Source organism: Triticum urartu, chromosome 2A, assembly GCF_056163025.1.
Source record: "Triticum urartu cultivar PI428250 chromosome 2A, HENAU_Tu73, whole genome shotgun sequence".
Classification (NCBI taxonomy): domain Eukaryota; kingdom Viridiplantae; phylum Streptophyta; class Magnoliopsida; order Poales; family Poaceae; genus Triticum; species Triticum urartu.
Genome location: NC_141874.1, coordinates 645,817,384 through 645,832,038, shown reverse-complemented (window position 1 = coordinate 645,832,038; position 14,655 = coordinate 645,817,384).

The following is a 14,655-nucleotide window of genomic DNA, read 5'->3' as shown; positions in this document are numbered from 1 at the left end:
TTCCTGCATTTCTCCAGGTATATACTTTTGGTGTCAGCTAAACAGTGCGTGCATGCATGGTAGCCCTTGTTTGTCTGTCCTGAAAGGTTACTGAGAGTGGGCCAATCGTTGATGGTTACAAACAGCAACACGTGCAGGTTAAATTCCTCCTGTTTGTGCTCATCCCACACACGTACACCGTTTGCATTCCACATCTGTACAGGTTCTTCATCTAATTGCCTTAGGTACACATCAATGTCGTTGCCGGGTTGCCTAGGGCCTTGTATGAGAACTAGCATCATAATGAACTTGCGCTTCATGCACATCCAAGGAGGAAGATTATACATACATAGAGTCACGGGCCAGGTGTTGTGATTGCTGCTCTGCTCCCCGAAAGGATTAATGCCATCCGTGCTTAAACCAAACCATACGTTCCTTGGGTCACCTGCAAACTCAGCCCAGTACTTTCTCTCGATTTTTCTCCACTGCGACCCGTCAGCGGGTGCTCTCAACTTCCCGTCTTTCTTACGGTCCTCTCTGTGCCATCGCATCAACTTAGCATGCTCTTCATTTCTGAACAGGCGTTTCAACCGTGGTATTATAGGAGCATAACACATCACTGATAACCCACAAATATAGGGGATCAATTGTAGCCTCTTTCAATAAGTAAGAGTGTCGAACCCAATGAGGAGCTAAAGGTATAACAAATATTCCCTCAAGTTCTATCGACCACCGATACAACTCTACGCACGCTTAACGTTTGCTTTACCTAGAACAAGTATGAAACAAGAAGTACTTTGTAGGTGTTCTTGGATAGGTTTGAAAGAATATAAAGAGCACGTAAATAAAAACTAAGGGCTGTTTAGGTAAAGAAGCAATAAAGTTAATATAGCGAGTGTGTAAAAGTGGTGGTAGGAGTTGCGAAATTGTCCCCAAGCAATTGACTACGTTACTAGACCGATAGCAAGTTTTATGTGGGAGAGGCCACTGCTAGCATGCCATCCCTGACTTGGAATTCTATGCACTTATGATTGGAACTATTAGCAAGCGTCCTCAACTACTAACGTTCATTAAGGTAAAAACCAATCATAGCATTAAGATATATTGGTCATGTCGGTGTCAAAACTGGCGGATCTCGGTTAGGGGGTCCCGAACTGTGCGTCTAAGGCGGATGGTAACAGGAGGCGGGGGACAAGATGTTTACCCAGGTTCGGGCCCTCTTGATGGAGGTAATACCCTACTTCCTGCTTGATTGTTCTTGATGATATGAGTATTACAAGAGTTGATCTACCACGAGATCGTAGAGGCTAACCCTAGAAGCTAGCCTATGGTATGATTGTATATTGTCCTACGGGCTAAACTCTCCAGTTTATATAGACACCGGAGGGGGCTAGGGTTACACAAGGTCGGTTACAAGGGAGGAGATCTACATATCCGTATTGCCTAGCTTGCCTTCCACGCCAAGGAGAGTCCCATCCGGACACAGAACAAAGTTTTCAATCTTGTATCTTCATAGTCCAACAGTCCGGCCAAAGGATATAGTCCGGCTGTCCGGGGACCCCCTAATCCAGGACTCCCTCAGTAGCCCCTGAACCAGGCTTCAATGATGACGAGTCCGGCGCGCAGTATTTTCTTCGGCATTGCAAGGCGGGTTCTTCCTCCGAATACTCCATAGAAGGTCTTGAGCACAAGGATAGTGTCCGGTTCTGCAAAATAAGTTCCATATGCCATCGTAGAGAGAATACTATTTTCACAAATCTAATGTGCTGACACGTTTAGCAATGTCACATCATGTCATGACTCGGTCATTATTTGAACTGTTTTCCTCAACCAGTACCGCACATATCGCGAGGCGGTTTTCTTGACACGTCTAGTCGAAGAAGAGATCGTGTCCCCTTATCACGGGATTCTCATCAATATGGGTATGGGTAACCCAACCGCGCCATCGATTACGGCGCTCGGGGAGTAAGCGAGTTTAACAGGTAAGTGGGGAGGCGCATGGCCTCCTCCGCCCTTATAAAGGGACAAAGATTCACCCTTTTTAACCACGCCCTCCTTCTCCTTGCTTATCCATTCTCACGCACTCGAGCTCCAGCGCCCAAGTTCGCATCTTTCTCCTCAAACCACTCCAGTCATGTCCGGAGCGGGAGGCAAGTGGATAGTCTCCTCTGTCACGGCGGAGGACATCACAAAGCTACGGGCAACCGGATATCTAGCCGCGGACATCACGCACCGGCTGCCAGCTGCGGGGCACATCATCCCTACGCCCGAACCCCATGAGAGGGTAGTTTTCCTTACCCACTTTGTCCGCGGACTGGGATTTCCTCTCCACCCGTTTTTCTGCGGGCTCATGTTCTAATACGGGCTGGATTTTCATGATCTGGCCCCCAATTTCATCCTCAACATCTCGGCGTTTATCGTCGTGTGCGAGGCCTTCCTCCGCATCAGGCCCCACATTGGCCTGTGGCTAAAAACCTTCAATGTCAAACCGAAGGTGGTGGTCGGCCAGCAAGCAAAGTGCGGAGGCACCATGCTGGGCAAAATGCCCAACGTCACCTGGCTAGAAGGCTCCTATGTGGAGACCATAAAGGGGTGGCAATCGGGGTGGTTCTACATCACCTAGCCGCGCGACACCAACTGGGTGGCGGCCCCCAAATTTCGATCCGGAATCCCCACGCGGCTCACTTCTTGGAAAGAGAAGGGTCTCTCCTGGGTTTTTCAATAGAGCTGACCGGACTCCAGACCTGCATCAGGAACATGATGAGCAATAAAATCAAGCTCGTCAACGTGGTCCAGGTCATGCTCTTCCGCCGGATTCTCCCGTGCCAACGACGGGCATTCAATTTGTGGGAGTTCGACCCGGCCCAGCACCAAACGCTGCGAGAACTCTTTGACACGATGCACGAGGATGTCTGGAAGGTGTTGTTCAAAGGAGCCGAGGTGCCTCCTTCCCTCTTCAAGGACCGCGGACTCAGCGCAAAGCGCCGCGCTAATCCTGTAATTTTTCGTACCTTGCAGGGTATTTATTTGCCCTGGTTAAATGATGTGTGGGATCTAAGCTCTCTTGCCATTAACAGGACTGGATAAAGACAGCAGAGCAGCTTGATTGCCCAGCCCCTCTGCCTGAAGACCCCGCAGATGCTCTCCTGACGGAGGTGTTGACTCCGGCACCTTACGAGGTGCCGGCAAAGAAGACCAAGAAGAAGGCCACGGGGACCCGAAAGGGTCTCCGGCGCAAGGTTATATTGGACTCATCCGACGATGACTCCAACACGCCCTCCTCCCATAAAAACGAGGAGGGGAGGAAAGTTCTCTCCCCCAGACGAGGGAGACAAGAAAAGGAAGGCCGACCCAACCGGGGAGGCCGAAGGGTCCAAGAAGGGAAGGACCCGTGCTCCGGACTGTTCCACGACGGCCGCCGACAGCGGCGACGAGTGGCTACCCAAGGTCAAGCCCCTAGCGAAGTCGTAAGTGTCCGGACACCATAGTGCTTCATGGTATGTTTTATTGCACTGCTTCTCCTCATGTCGAACATGATTATACAGTCCGTCCCAAGCTCATCTCGACGTATCCTCATCGAGCGGCTCATTGGACTCGTCGGATATGAACAGTGGTTCTCTTCCGACCGCTTCCACCCCTCGCCCTACGGACAACGCTGAGGTGTTGTCTCAAAAGGCACCGAGCCAAGGGGAGGTGGTCCTGGAGGCGTCTCGAGGCGACCTCCCGAACCCTGGGTACCAAGCGAGCGAGGCTCCTACGGGCTCCAAGTTCGGCCCCCAGCCGGAACCTTCAATGGTTCCGAACTCCGGCAGGCGGCCCCCGTTAAGGGGGGCCAACCACCCGTGCCGGTGTCCTCTGTCCATCCAGAGGCACCGAAAAACTTGCTAGAAGCGCTTCGTAGCGCTTCCATCGATGAAGAGCACCGCACTATCATGAGTGCGGTGATCGAGAAGGTTTAGTCCGGCAAAAACGGGCTGACCGAAGCTTGCGCCAGCCTCCTAACATGCTTTGAGGTAAGCAATCAAAATATATATAAGAAAATATTACCGCATAGATAGTAGCCCCTGATGCTCTGTTTGGTGTTCGAGAAGAAAGGCCGAATAGAGGATCAAATGATGAGTCAGGAGTCTAATAAGAATATGTCTATGTGTAAGTGCAGGCTTCCCTGCTGGCCGCTGCCGCACGTACTGCGGAGGTCTCTGCACTGAAGCAGTACCTGGAGCGGTCCGAGGACGAGCTTGGCCTTACCAAGAGGCAGCTCGAGGAGAGCAAAGGTAAGCAATACCTTGTCTGCGCTTTGGAAAAGAAGTCCGGCTGTAAAATAGTAGGATCACCATGAATTTGCTAGGGGCCACTACCGAGGTGGCGACCCTGAAGAAGGCGTTGTCCGAGGCCGAAGACAAAGCGGCCAAGGAACGCATCGAGCGGGAGAAGCAAGAAGCCCGAGTGGGCGAGGTGCAGCAAGAGCTCGAGGCTCTTGCCAAAAAACACGAGTCCTTGGAGCTCGACTCTAAGACGTGAGAGTCTGAGCTCGCACATGCGCTTGAAAGCGCCCGGAGCGCCAAGGCTGAAGCCCACAACGCCCTTCAGGAAATTGATGCGGTGAAGAAGATAGCAGCGGGTAAAGCATTCATTATGCAAAGCAAGCATGTGAAGGAAACTTTCCTTTTTCTTACCCGAGTTTGGAGCTCTCCAGGAGCGTTCGCAGATCTTCCCCGCAGTGTACTAGATGCCGCGGAGTTTTACCGAGCTGAGGAGGGGAGCTCGACGGAGAAGTTGTTCTGGTCTCAGTATACTGGGACCGAACACCCGATGCCCTTGAGAGACCAGCTAAAGCAATTGGTCGAGCTTCACAAGGCGGACGAACAGGCCATGAGGGGCCTTATAGTCCGGATGTGGCCTGGCGAGCCCCAGTCCGGCAGCTACTTCGGTCTGGTGAGGCGGCTTGTGGAGGCCTGCCCACAGCTTGAAGTCATAAAGCGGTCAGCCTGGATCGAGGGCGCGCGCAGGGCTTTTGCCTGGGCAAAGGTGCACTGGGCGAAGCAGGACGCCATGAAGCTGGTGAAGGAGGGGCCGCCGGAGGGCAAGGAGCATCGCCACCCCGAGATGTACTATGAGAGTGTCCTGAAGGGTTACCGCTTTGTGGCGGTTGAATGTGCCAGGGATGTAATTTTTAAATGATCACACTCATGTGGTCCTGTAATGTGAAACAAGTTCATCTGCGCTATGCAACGCTTTTTGTGTTTTAAAATATTACCTTCTGTGTGGCCGTTTATAATATCTGAGAGTTGGCCAGTCGTCGGCTTCTGCCCCCATGTAACTAGTACTGGGTGTTCGGGATAAACCTGAGCACTCTTTACCCCAATTTTGGGTCCTTCAAGGGAGGTGTTCAGCGCAACGAACCAGGCAATCGGACTATAAGGCTTTATCACTCTCACTTAGCCATAGAAGTCTACAATTTTAAACTTTGGCAAAGCCCCTAGTGTTCGGAAGGCCGAATTTGGGGCGCTATACTCGCCTAAGCCGGACAAGGCCGGCTCGTTGCTCGAAGCGGAAAAAGTCTTTAAGGAGTTGAGACCTCTCGAACAGCGACCAGTCTCTCGCCTTATCATGACAGTCAGTTTTTGGCTTTCTCTACTGAGGCGCTCGTCCGGAAGAATCGGGACGTAATCGCAGTAGTTCTCCCACTGCTACCTTAGCCGATATGGCGGAACGTAAGGTACCAAAGCATGGGAGCCGGGCAAACCCAATATTTGACCAAAGACAAGATTCGGAGCTGATGCATATAATGTTATAAGTTCGGGGTGCCGCACTGTCGAAAGTGTTCAACTCCTTGCGCCGTATTATGGGGTAAACAAAAGACCCTGGCGTACTGACCGTACCCGAACGTACGGGTGCGGATTGTCGTGAATGGACATATAAGAGAGAAAAAGATAAAAATGCAATAATAGTCTAATGATATGCATTGTTATTTAAAGAATACGTCGAAGCGTACTGGTACAAGTAGTGAAATAAGCAGAAAGTAGGACAATTCAAAATGTCCTATCCAGGGCAAGCTGCGCGTGGATAGAAAAAAGAGGGTGTATCAATTATTAGAGACCACCTGGGGGTTCCCGTGTTTATCTTAGCTTCTTGCCGCCTTGGTTGTTGCTTCCCGTAATGTGTCCGGCAATCGTACTGCCGGAAAGGTCTTCCAGGGGGTTAGGTCCTGAAAGAGAAAAGAAGTAATAAAGGTATACAACCCCTAGTGCGGTTAAGCCGCATTGTGGGACGTTCCCTGATCGTGCCCCCATCTATATCGATGGTATTTTCAGTGCATAGTTATGTACGCGCGGCACGGATTTCGTCGCTTGACTAGGATTGGGACGGGGGCCGAATTGCTAGGCGAGCTCTGAACATGCCAGGCGATCCTGTTGCAGCTTATTCCAGACTCGCTTGAAGGTGTCCGGGGGCTGTGACACCGAATTAGTGGTTTGCCTTAAAAGGCTGCTTTGTGCTTCTGCTGCAAGGGCCGCAGTGTGCTCTTCCGTGCGGAGCGAGCGTTATGTGTCTCCATTTACTGTTATGACTCCCCTAGGTCCTAGCATCTTGAGCTTTAGGTATGCGTAATGCGGCACTGCATTAAATATTGCAAATGTTGTTCGTCCGAGCAGTGCGTGGTAGCCACTGCGAAACGGGACGATATCGAAGATTAACTCCTCGCTTCGGAAGTTTTCCAGTGATCTGAAGGCCACTTCCAGTGTGATTGAGCCAGTGCAATGGGCCTGTACACCTGGGATGACGCCTTTAAAGGTGGTTTTGGTGGGTTTGATCCTCGAGGGATCAATACCCATTTTTCGCACTGTGTCCTGATAGAGCAGGTTCAGGCTGCTGCCGCCGTCCATAAGGACTCGAGTGAGGTGAAATCTGTCGATGATGGGGTCTAGGACCAGTGCGGCGGATCCTCCATGATGGATGCTAGTGGGATGGTCCCTGCGATCAAAGGTGATCGGGCAAGCAGACCATGGGTTGAACTTTGGGGCGACGGGCTCCATCACATAGACGTCCCTTAGTGCACGCTTCCGCTCCCTCTTGGGACTGTGGGTTGCGTATATCATGTTCACCGTCTTCACTTGTGGGGGGAACCCCTTTTGTCCTCCTGTGTTCGGCGGCCGGGGCCCCTCCTCGTCATCGGTATGCAACCCCTTGTCCTTGTTTTCGGTATTTAACTTGTCGGCCTGCTTGAACACCCAACATTCTCTGTTGGTGTGATTGGCTGGTTTGTCAGGGGTGCCGTGGATTTGACACGAGCGATCTAGTATGCGATCCAAACTGGACGGAGCTGGAGTACTTCTTTTAAATGGCTTTTTCTGCTGACCGGATCTAGAGCCTCTGAATCCGGCATTGACTGCCATATCTTTGGTGTTATCACCGTTATTGCGACGCTTTGGTCTGTTACGACGTTGCCTACCATTGGCATCTTTGGTATCCGAAGTGCCCGGATTCCTCGATGTGTTGTTGCTGCGAGCTAGCCAGCTATCCTCGCCCGCGCAAAAGCGGGTCATGAGTGTTGTGAGGGCTTCCACAGATTTCGGCTTCTCCTGGCCCAGGTGACGAGCCAGCCATTCGTCACGGATGTTATGCTTGAATGCCGCTAGGGCCTCTGCGTCCGGACAGTCGACAATTTGGTTTTTCTTAGTCAGGAACCATGTCCAGAATTGTCCGGCCGATGCACCTGGCTGCTGGGTTATATGGCTCAAGTCATCAGCATCAGGTGGCCACACATAAGTGCCCTGGAAGTTATCCAGGAATGCGTCTTCCAGATCCTCCCAACTGCCTACGGAGTCTGCTGGCAATCTGTTCAGCCAATGCCGAGCTGGTCCTTTAAGTTTTAGTGGGAGGTACTTGATGGCATGTAGATCATCATCGCGAGCCATGTGGATGTGAAGGAGAAAATCCTAAATCCATATAGCGGGATCTGTTGTACCATCGTATGATTTGATATTTACGGGTTTGAAACCCTCCGGGAATTCGTGATTCATAACTTCATCAGTGAAGCATACGGGGTGTTGGGTGCCTCTGTGCCGGGCTATATCCCGACGCAGTTCATATGAGTCTTGTCTGTTGTATTCGGCCCGGCCGGATTTACTCTTGGTGTATCCGATGCGACGATCATCGTCTCGTGTTGGTGCGCGTGCCCGTGACCCATATATTGACCTTGCAATTTTTGCCTTACTGTCCAATACGTATTTTATGTCCCCTGTATTGCCCCGGGCCTTAGTATTTTTGATTGAGTGGCGGCGGGGTGCAGGCTGAACTTCAGGCTGAAACGCCTCTCTGGCTCGTCCCCGTAGTGGCCGGTCAGCCGCATCGTACACTGGTGAATGAGGTTTCATTGCTTCCTCCTCGAGGTGAGGTAGCAACCTGCGTTTTGGGTAACTCTTGGAGGGGCGCTTGAGTTCGTACTCCTCGGCCGCAAGGACTTCGGTCCATCTGTCTGCTAGCAAGTCTTGATCAGCTTGAAGCTGTTGCTGCTTTTTTTCAGGCTATTTTCCGTGGCCATAAGCCGGCACTTGAAGCGCTCTTGCTCGACGGGGTCCTCAGGCATGATAAATTCTTCGTCACCGAGGCTCGCCTCGTCTTCGAAGAGAGGCATGTAATTGTCCTCCTCCGGTTCTCCATCTGCTGCCCGCTCTGGAGGGCTAGCTTGTTCGTCCTCCGGCTCTGCATCGTGCTGGAGGGGATTGTTGTTGTCTTCAGCACTATCTGGAGTGTTATTATCTCCTGTGCCGGTATTACTACTTTTGCTATGGTGGGACTTAGAGCGGCGCCGCTGACGTCGTCGCTTGGGTTGCTTCTTGGAGGGGTCATCCTCCGCTGTCTCGTCGCCATTGCCTTCTTTGGGGGTGTCCACCATGTATATATCATATGCTGAGGTGGCAGTCCAGCGCCCTATGGGCGGTGGTTCCTGTTCGTCTCCTGCATCGTCGTCCATACCGTCGAAGTCTTTGGAGTCAAAGTCGAGCATGTCGGTTAAATCGTCGACAGTGGCTACTAAGTGGGTGGTGGGTGGGCAGCGAATTTCTTCGTCGTCCGCATCCCATTCTAGCCGGACATAGTTTGGCCAAGGTTCTCCTGACAGGGAGAGATACCTTAATGAATTTAGCACATCACCGAAAGGTGAGTGCTGAAAGATATCTGCGGAGGTGAACTCCATGATCGGCGCCCAGTCGGGTTCGATAGGCACAGATGTAAGCGGCTCGGAGTCCGTGGCCGGGGATGAATCCAGTGGTTCGGTGACACGGCTCCCGTGAGGGGTGAAGTCAGCATCTGGCTCTATCGCCGCTGAGAGCGCGGCCTCCGTGGCGGGGTCTATCCCTCCGCTCTCGGATGGCGCGATTTGCTCCGGATTGACGGCCGGAGTAGTTGCAAATGCGATCTCCCAAATACTGTCCGATGGCAGAGTTATGTCATGCTCGTCGTGACTGTGCGGCACACCTGACATGGGCTCGAATCCGTCGAAGATCAAGTCTCCGCAGATATCGGCCGTGTAGTTCAAGTTTCCGAATCTAACCTGATGGCCAGGGGCGTAGCTCTCGATCTGCTCCAGATGGCCAAGCGAATTGGCCCGCAGTGCGAAGCCGCCGAATACAAAGATCTGTCCGGGGAGGAAAACCTCACCCTGGACTGCATCGCTACTGATGATCGAAGGAGCCATCAAGCCTTATGGTGACGACACAGTAGAACTCTCAATGAAAGCACCAATGTCGGTGTCAAAACCGGCGGATCTCTGGTAGGGGGTCCCAAACTGTGCGTCTAAGGCGAATGGTAACAGGAGGCAGGGGACAACATGTTTACCCAAGTTCGGGACCTCTTGATGGAGGTAATACCCTACTTCCTGCTTGATTGTTCTTGATGATATGAGTATTACAAGAGTTGATCTACCACGAGATCGTAGAGGCTAGCCCTAGAAGCTAGCCTATGGTATGATTGTATATTGTCCTACGGACTAAACCCTCCGGTTTATATAGACACCGGAGGGGGCTAGGGTTACACAAAGTCGGCTACAAGGGAGGAGATCTACATATCTGTATTGCCTAGTTTGCCTTCCACGCCAAGGAGAGTCCCATCCGGACATAGGACGAAGTCTTCAATCTTGTATCTTCATAGTCCAACAGTCCGGCCAAAGGATATAGTCCGGCTGTCAGGAGACCCCCTAATCCGGGACTCCCTCAGGTCCGCCTTCACTCCCGTATGCATCAATTTCTATGCTAGGTTGAAGCTTCTGTCACTCTTGCCCTCCAATACATAGTCCTATCAACATACAACTAACCCTATGGTGTGATCCACGCGCGCGCTCATATGACGAGCACCAAAGGACAGCAACATAACCCCAAGAAAATTAAACCAATCATAGTAATTCACCAATCACCGATAGGACAACGAAAATCTACTCAGACATCATAGGATGGCAACACATCATTGGATAATAATATGAAGCATAAAGCACCATGTTCAAGTAGAGGGTACAATGGGTGGCGGGAGAGTGGACCATTGTAGATAGAGGGGGAAGGTGATGGAGATGTTGGTGAAGATGGCTAGGTGTTGGTGAAGATCGCGGTGATGATGATGGCCCCGGCGGCGTTCCGGCGCCACCGGAAGCGAGGGGGAGAGAGCCCCCCCTTCTTCTTCTTCCTTGACCTTCTCCCTAGATGGGAGAAGGGTTTCCCCTCTGGTCCATGGCTTCCATGGCATGGGAGGGGCGAGAGCCCCTCCGAGATTGGATCTGTCTCTCTGTCTCTCTCTCTTTCTGCGTACTGGGATTCTGCCCTTTCACCGTTTCTTATATATCCGGAGATCCGTAACTCCGATTGGATTGAAACCTTCGCCCAGATTTTTCTCCGAAAATTAGCTTTCTTGTGGCCAAAGAAGAGCCGCAACTGCCTTACGGGGGGCCCATGAGGGTCAGTGGCGCACCCAGGGGGTAGGCGCCCCCCTGCCTTGTGGCCCCCTCGGGCACCGTCTCGCATTGATTCTTCTTCCCATATTTCACAAATATTCCAAAATTATTCTCCGTCCGTTTTTATCCCGTTTGGACTTTGTTTGATATGGATTTCCTGTGAAACAAAAAACATGCAAAAAACAGGAACTGGCATTGGGCACTAGATCAATAAGTTAGTCCCAAAATAGTATAAAAAGTTGTCAAAAGTATATGAAAGTTGTAGAATATTAGCATGGAACAATAAAAAATTATAGATACGACGGAGACGTATCAGCATCCCCAATCTTAATTCCTGCTCATCCTCGAGTAGGTAAATGATAAAAAAAAGATAATTTTTGATGTGGAATGCTACCTAGCATAATCTTGATCACATATCTAATCATGGCATGAATATTAAGACACGAGTGATGAAGCTATGTACCTAGGGTAGGGTCATCGATCTGTCCAAGATACCCTCCCCAAGGACATCTCTAAAGGAACTAGAAGCGGTCGAAGAAAAATCATCATCCACTCGACCGTGAAGCTATGTTCCACTCGACAGTATAGAAGACACTCGACTATGCGAACAACCACTCGACGATACGAAACCACTCAGAGTGTAGAAAGCATAACGTCACTCAAGATGACAACGGTCGGTCATTCACTCTGCAGCCTTAAAGATCATTTATATCTCCTTATTACTAGCGTTACCAGTAACGCCCTGCCTTAATGTACATTGAACCCTTTGTAACGTGGGCTGGCTGGGGTCCTGGCGCACTCTATATAAGCCACCCCCCTCCTCTGAGACAAGGGTTCGCACATTTTGTAATTCACGCGCATATATCCAGTCGACCGCCTCCGGGCTCCGAGACGTAGGGTTGTTACTTCCTCCAAGAAGGGCCTGAACTCATAAAACTCGCGTGTACAACTCCTCCATAGCTAGGATCTTGCCTCTATATTCTTACCCCCCCTATTCTATTGTTAGGCTTAGAACCACGACAGTTGGCGCCCATCTTGGGGCAGGTGTCTTAGCAACTTGTTGGAGAAGTTGCAATTTTTCCGATCCCCCTCGTCATGGTTTCAGGCGGAGGTTTGGCTGAGGGCCACAGATCTGTCTCGGTGCGCTCGTGTTTGTCGCTGACGACTCCCCTTGGCTTCAGGAGGCTCCACTTGACGTCGACGCACTCCCCGCCCGCGGGGCGACGCACTTTCACGCGTGCGTCCGCGGCGTCCTCCTGCGGCAACCGTCGACCCAGTATCAGTCGGCTCCAGCAACTTTCACCCTCCCTGTGGCTCGCCGGAGCAAACGTTTCGGTCGGTCGAGGCTTCAGTGGTGGGTGAGGCATGCGGTGGCTCGCCAGTCGGCCACCCCTCAAGTCGCGGCAATCGAGCTCGACAAAACTCTCTACGGCCTGTTCAATCTGTCGACTGGCTCCGTAGAGACTGCATCCGAGTGCGACAGCAGTGACCCAGCGGCAGAAGTTTTGATGGCCGATGGACTACGCAGTCCTCCTGGCTTCAGCCGTGAAGACGGAGGTGATGGGGACGGCGATCCGTCGCGCATTCATGAAGAGTATCGCCCCGAACCCCTCTCTTCGCAGCAGAGGGAGGAACTTCGCCGCCGGAACATGGATGCACTGCATACTCCTATATTTGGAGAAACCCCTGAGGCCCAGGCCTTGGAGCAGGCACGCCTGGCCAACTTGGCCAAGCGCACTTGACTGGAGAACCTCCAGCGCGCACTCGACGATCGCGCTCGGCAGCGTGCTCCCGAATCCAGTCGATGCCAACTTTTTCCGCCTCCGACTCAGGTATACCGAACCCCAATCCAGAATCTAGCAGCTGCTGCCCGGATCGCGGAGTCGATCCAACCTTCCCAGTCAGAAGCTGGCCGAGGTCTGGTACAGATCCGAGCTTTGCTCCGGGCGGCGGGAGAACAGAATACAGCCGTATCTCAGTCGCGGAATAGGATCCATAGCATATCCGTGGTTGCAAACACAGTTCAGTCGGCTCACAGCCCAAGATCGCCCCCGAGGCTTGAGGGACGTGGAGATCGACGAGATCAGTACAGAAACCATGAGCAGTATGATCATCGAGTCCATCGCGATGATCGTTGTCGAGTGCCCACGCCTCCCTCACGGAATGGGTCGTATGTGCCTCGGCAACATGATGACAGGCGCCCTCACAGTGTTGGGCGAGGGATTCCTGTCGACCCCAGGGAGCCAGGCTTTGATGTGAGATCTATTCTTGTTCAGGGCTTGGTCGACAGAAACAGAGCTCACCAAGAGGGCCATGACAGAGATCCGCAAACCAGCAGCAGGGTGTATGTCTCAGGTCCAGAGTGCTCCAGCAGGGCCATCAGGGCTGCAGTGATTCCCCCCAACTTCAGGTTGGCGACTGGAGTCAGTAAGTTCACTGGTGAGTCCAAGCCTGACACTTGGCTTGAAGACTACCGAGTGACTGTCCAGATTGGTGGCGACAATGATGAAGTGGCCATGAAACACCTTCCTCTGATGTTGGAGGGCTCGGCTAGAGCATGGCTGAATCAGTTGGCACCTAGCAGTATTTATACTTGGGAAGATCTCGCCAGAGTGTTTGTCAGAACATTCGAGGGCATTGCAAACGACCGGCAGGTTTGACAGAATTACAGTGTTGTGTTCACAAACCGAATGAAACTTTGAGGGATTATATCTAGAGATGGATCACCCTACACCACACGGTGGAGGATGTGTCTGATCATCAGGCAATTTGTGCCTTTAAGGAAGGTGTCAAGTATCGAGAGTTGAATCTGAAATTCGGTCAGACAGGAAAAATGACTCTGACTCGGATGATGGAGATTCCACCAAATATGCCAATGGTGAAGAAGAAGAACGACTCTGGAGTGGCAAGCACAAAGCTGTCGCCCATGAAGCCGGAGGAGGAAACTCCGGTCAGAAACAGAAGCGCAAGGCTGAGCCAGCTGCTCCTGGTGAAGCCTTTGCTGTGGTTCAAGGAAAGTTCAAGGGGAAGCCCAAAGGGTCGTGGAACCCCAAGAAAATAAAAGATCAAGATGGAAATGATGTGCTGGATCTGCCGTACCACATCCACACCAAAAAAGATGAAGAGGGTAATTTCATTTATCCGAAGCACACCACTCGGCAGTGTCAACTCCTAATCCAGCAATTCCGAGAGAAACAGCCCAAGGAAAAGGAGAAGGGAGCAGACAAGGCTGAGGATGAGGAAGAGGATGATGATGGTTATCCCCACGTGAATTCCACTCTGATGATTTTTGCTGATGTTGAGAGTAAAAGTCGATTGAAAACCATCAACAGAGAAGTAAACATGGTCGCTCCGGCGACACCCAGTTATTTGAAATGGTCCTAGACTGCCATTACATTCAGCCAGTCTGATCACCCAACACACATAGCCACCCCTGGGAGGCAAGCACTGGTGGTCGACCCGATGGTCGAAGGGACCCGACTGACAAAGGTCCTGATGGATGGTGGCAGTGGCCTGAACATACTGTATGCAGAGACGTTGAAGGGAATGGGCATTCCGATGTCCAGACTCAGTGAAAGCAATATGAGTTTCTATGGGATCATTCCAGGCAAGAAGGCTGCATCACTCGGCCAGATTGCTCTCGACGTGGTTTTCGGTGATTCCAAGAATTACCGCAAAGAAAGGTTGACATTTGAAGTTATGATTTCCAGAGTGCCTATCATGCTATTCTGGGCAGG